The sequence below is a fragment of the Zonotrichia leucophrys genome, chromosome 3 (genome assembly GCF_028769735.1).
Source record: "Zonotrichia leucophrys gambelii isolate GWCS_2022_RI chromosome 3, RI_Zleu_2.0, whole genome shotgun sequence".
NCBI classification, from domain to species: domain Eukaryota; kingdom Metazoa; phylum Chordata; class Aves; order Passeriformes; family Passerellidae; genus Zonotrichia; species Zonotrichia leucophrys.
Window position 1 is genome coordinate 85,250,849 of NC_088172.1, and position 6,000 is coordinate 85,256,848.

Below are 6,000 nucleotides of genomic sequence, written 5' to 3' on the forward strand. Positions count from 1 at the left end.
GTTAGACCAAATACAACTGCAATGATACTATTTGGGGATTTGATTCCTTGTCTCTATCTGCATAAAAGCATAAGATAAGTACCTCATCAGTGCTGTTACTGGTTCAGTATCAAATATGGATCTGATTCTTGTGGCCTTCACCCATGTCTACTTAGGTATAGAAATTAGAGCCAGTGTGACTACATTTATTAACCTTCCTTTTGATTAACAATTTAAGAAAAACTGTATTAATTTTGTATTGGCATTTACTGCTACCCAGGAAATTTATATTTAATGGACCAGTATGCAGCTGCTATCAGAGAGGGGCAACTGCCAACTGATGCTCCAAGATGTGATTAAGATGTCCTGAGGCTCAAGGTCACCAGTTTTCCTAGCAAAAGGAGCTATTTCATTGTACAATTACAGACAATTTGCACACCACATTTTCTGTTATGGTGGTAATTTGATTTTCATTGTAAAAGATTAAATGGAGTAAGCTTCGAGGAATCAAGAATTCCTCAGCCTTCATTAAGTCCTGTGTCCATACAGGAGATGTTAAGGATGGTAATGGAGCTCTATGTCAGATTGCATATCCCTGAATATAACTGAGGTACATGAGGAAATGGTATTTTTGACTGTAGAGAGAAAAGCAATCTCCTAGAAGCTCAATATTCCAGTTGCATTTGAAGGACACTGGCTTAATTTCCATCTTTTACTTTTGTGATTACTGCCAAATGTCAAAGCAAATTGTAGTTTGTACGAGTGCTCATTTTGGACATGTGGGGCTGGCCACTGTCTGGAGCCAAACAAGTTGCAGTTTAAAAAGCAGATGCATTTCAAAAAGATTGGAGAATATTTGGAAGGATATTGGAGAAGGCCTTTATACCCCGACCAGATTTTTCAGAGGCACAAAATTCTATAATCTCTTGTAAAGCTGTACAGAGCAGGTGGCAAATCAGCATTTCACAGCATCAGGTATGTACAGAAGAGAACCTTGATATCCTTGCAATATTGCAGTTTCTGATATGTATGCAAAAGTTAGCTCTACAAGTAAAATCTGTGTGATTCATGAAGCACTATAATAAGTAAAATAAGTGTTTTAAGATTAAAGGTTCCAAATCTGACTTTTGAGAATTGTAAATTCAGATCGTGAAACACCTAAGAATTAGAAAGTCTAGCCACTGGAAATTTTGATTAGCACCTACTGTGAGAAGCTCTCTCCAGATTGACTGAATTCTGCTGCAGAGGAGCAGGACTGACATTTGAAAAAAGAATTGAAACCTGCTTGGGAACAAAGCACTTGGCTCCTTTTATACTAAGAATATCTTTTATGTAGTTTCTTCTGAGCTATAAGAATGTAATTGACAAAAAGGCTGCAAAACACCTCTGTTACTTTCCTTTTATTTTTTGACCTTCACTCCTTCATTTAGACTTCACCAGTTGAGAATAAAATTTCAATTATATATGGCAGTGTTTGCTGCTCCTAATTAGTCCTGATCCTTCCGTATATTTATCAGTAAAGCTCCAGGATGTGAATTCTAGAGTTCCTAGGGTTCACTGTTCCTGTGACATTAGCCATGAAAAAGTGAAAGTCACTTGTGTACAAAAGCACATAGCAGCAATCCAGCCTCCACTTCCTAATACGAGTGGGTTGGTCATGAACTGTAGCATGGTGGAGGTCCTAAAACTTTCAAAGAGCAATTCCGACTCCACAATGAAAAGATGCACTGTATCTGAGCAAGGCTGTTTAAGATAAAGCTTTTGACACTGCAAATTTACAAAAGGATTGGTCTACTGGCAAAAAAGCCAACAAAAAAACCCACCCCACAGCAGCAATCTCATCTATTGTTCAACAGTTTTGTGTTATTATAAAGCTCACTACATGAGATCAGTGAATTTTTTGGCCAGAAAGCCTTTGGAGCCCAAGGGCTGGAAGTCTTGCAGGAACATAATTACAGCTATGGCCACTCAACTCCATGTGTTTCATCTGCACCTGAAGCACCTGGAGGTTTACACAGCTCCAGACAACTGACAGAGCACCTTTTTGTTTAATTTCTGATTTTTTTTTCTAGTCGTTTGTGGCTATTTGCAGTACTGAGAGCATGTGTAGAGCCCTCAGGAGCATGACTACATGTGGTTAGTGGAACTTCCCTCTAGGTTACCTGGGACTGATACTGTAACTTTCTACACATCAAGAGCTGCAACCCCACTGTTACTTTTCAGTGGTTTCTCCCAGTTAAGCAAATACCTGCCCTAGTTCCCATTTTACCTTTCCTGTTAGTCCACTGCCATATACACCTAAACAGAAACTATGAGTAAAATAATACAGGGGAATTAGATAATATTCCTCTTCCTAACATGAACTTGTCATTTCATGGAACAGTTTCTCACCATAGTCTTTACATCTTTCAACAGTCAGAATTCTCCCAAGCTTCTCCCAAGACAAGGTTACAGTTCCAATTGAGTGTTCTACATATCTCTTAGGGTACATCATTTTATGCCTCACTTTTAAATCCTCCTACTCCTGTTGAGTTAGTGACAGAGAGAGGGAGGAAAGAAAGGGGAAGAAATTCAGCAGCCAGCCAAAAATAGGGGCAACCAACATATCCTTGACTCTGATTTCACCTTTTACCTACATAGATATTATCATAATTAAAGACTCTACACACATTCAGCAGACATCCATTCTTGAAATGAGCAGCCATGTGCTCTTGAATGATGTACTGACAGAGAGCTTGCAGGAAGGTCCAGGAGAAAAAGCTGCAAGAGGAAAAAATCTAAGTTTATTCAGTGGAACAAGCAATGTCTCAGGTAATAATAGTTCTGAAAACACTTAATATTTATCCTCTCCTGCTTGCAACAACATCAAGTCAGTATTCATTCCTTTATTTTAAAAAGTAAGAATAGCACAGAATGTAACACAGAATGAACAAGTGGCAGATTATTCCCAGTTTTCATGGTTTTGAGTACCTGAGAATTATGGCTTGCAATAAGTAGTGCATGAGCCTTGTTGAACTCTGGAGAATAACAGAGGATCTCATTGTTTAATATCTGATAAAATAAAAAGCATTTGCCTTCTGAAAGACTTAATACTAGAGAATATTAAATATCAGTAGAGAGCATTAACACTATTATTTATGTTAATAGTGTTATTAGATAACATTACAAAGTACTGAAAAATGCACATTGATATCTCTGCTCTTGGTGACACCAGACCTAAATTGAGCACTTTGTAGTGAGGTAAATGGACTGGATACAGACAGGGACAGAAGCAGGGCCAGAAGAGGAACCAGATCATGGAACTGAATTGTGTTACACACAGTCTGACCATGACACCACTCTGAATCTCTAATTCACCAGACTTCCCAGATTCATAAAAATTTGTCTCTGTATCTGACCTAAGCTCATTAACCCAGAAAAATGAAGTTAAGAAGCAGATAAGCATTTAATTATATTTTTTAACTTGTCAGTGTGGCTAAGATAGTTCATTTTCTTTCAATCTGCTTCCAAACAAAAAAAAATATTTCTTTCTCAAACCCCCCTGAATTCCTGATAGGATTTGTGGATGGAAAATCACCAGCATATAGTATTAAAAAATCAACAGAATACTGGAGATCAAAAACCTCATGTGCCTGACTTTCCATCTACAGACCCAGAATGACCCTTACACTGACATAATCAACCCTATCCAGATTTGGTTTTCTGAGCCAACAAAATAAATGATTGTTCAAGTCCCCAGTGTACAATTTAAGCTAATAACTTTGTTTCATAGCTTTTATTGTGTTTTGAAGGAATAGGAGACTTCGGGTTGAGAGTCTGGGAATCAATCCTTCTAATCTCAGTTTGGCTGCATCCTTGCTGTGTTGCTTTTTCTTATCTCTTGCCTACCAAAGTGAGCCAGCAATACAAACTGCTTTTCACTGCCAAGGAGCTGAATAAATTCAATTTATGGTGTCATCTTTTGAACAAACACCATAAGAAAGAGCTGGACAGGGCACCTTCTGCTGGATTTGTTGCTTCACTTAGTATTATTCCCTGATATACTCCTGCAAGTGGCTCTAAGTCTACCAGAAGGGCATTGACATGAAGACTTGGTTTCAACAGCTGGTCCAGGAGCAGCAGCACATCCCAACATGACCAGCTGAAGAGAGATGCTGTTCAGCTCCAGGGCCACCCATTCTGATGGTGCAGGGAACACACAGGCACGGCCAGAGTGGTTCCACCAGTACACAAGCAGGTGCAGAGACATCAGCAGAAATGCTGACTCCATGTGTGCTGTGAAAATGGAGAACCTGGTGCAGCATTCTGGGAAAACTGCATTTACCTCTTGTCTCAATTAAATTGAGCATGGGAGTACAGGCACCACAATGGAATCTGATGCCTGAAGCAGACAAATACAAAGCTGAAAAACCTTCTAATCATGAGCCTTTACACGTCCAATTTTATACAGGGAAATCACTCGTGCGTCAATGCCATAATAAAGAAATGAAATAGTTAAAATCAGTACTATTATGTTTTAAAGCTGTTATGTGCTGGAGACCTGGATTGTTCACTCCAAAACTTCTAAAAATGTTTTTTTTTCATTAATTTTGCCAGCTGTGCTGTAACCTCCTGCTGGCATAAACAACTGGAACAAGCTCTTCAGTAACATCCAGCACCATCCCTAGCTGGTTTAAAGTGGGGTGGCTCTCCTGAGTTCAAGGAATGGCAAAGCCCTAAATCACAGCAGCTAGAAGCTCTTGTCACTAAGGGAATAGAAAAAGTATTTTGGTAAATGCCCCAAATCTTTTCCTGATTGGCAGTGACAAGCTGATTTCAATATATTCAGTGAAAAAGTACAGCAGAAGAATGAAGTGATAATCTAAAAAATATCCAAAGATTAAAAAGGGAGGGAAAATCCATTTATAAAAATAACATTCTTCTCAAAATGAATAACTGCCCCAGATTTGAAATGCTAAAGATATACAAGGCACTAGTAGTTTAATCTAATTTTTGTCTTTCATAAAATCTAACTCTATGCTGCGTCCAGAAAATTACTGACATTGTGCAATAAGCAACATTGTGGTTACTCCTATGTAAGGAAAGGAAAAAAAAAATCAAATTCCTTTCTTCACCAGAGACTTTCTGTTGAACTTTGGCAAGTTATTTTGTGTTTTTATGTCTCAATCTCTCTGAAGAGAGGACAAGAAAAAGCACATCCCTTTCTCAAAGAAAAGGCTTTAAGGGTAAAAACAATGAAATGGGGAGACTTAGGGGTTTCCAACTAAGTATTTCCCACCCTTACAGAGGGCCATCTTATTTGAGCTCCCTGGAAAGTTTACACTTTCAAACAATTTTTCTTATGTTTTCTTTGAGCAACTTCAAATTGAAGGAAATGAGAAACTGAAATCTACTGGGAATTTTAAGTAGCCCTGTTAAGAGGCTCTGTTGATGGTGCAAACACACGTCAAGTCAAATTGAAACAGCCCTTTTGTGTGCTGTAAAGACAGGCAATGTTCTTAAGCCCATTTTTGAACAGAATCCAAGTTCTGGATTTTCTGCTGCCTTACACAGATCTCATTTGCTGCAACATTCAGCAAATTGCTTGATCCAAGTTTTCAGTGTTTCAGAGTTTCAACATTTTCAATATATGAGCACAGATCTATCTACAGAAAGTTGTCTGCTTTTGAAAATCTTTCCAAACTCAGAGGACTACTGTACTTCCAATACATTTATATTTTGTTTCTACATATGAGGAAAGACCTCCAGGAAACCAGGACCCAAGAATGAATAATAAAGAACAGTGACAAGCCTCTCAACAGTGACTCTTTTTTATTTCCAACTTTATAATGACTTTCCTAGCAATTTATTATAGCTCTGAATGTGTATTTGTGTGATGACTAATTTACCTAGTTTCCACTGATTGAATTGCAAGAGATTACCTCTGCTGATCATGTCTGGAGAATACATCATGTCTAGAGGTATAATGTCATACCATAAATCCAGTTGTAGCAGTGTTAAAGTTCGACTGATACACAATGA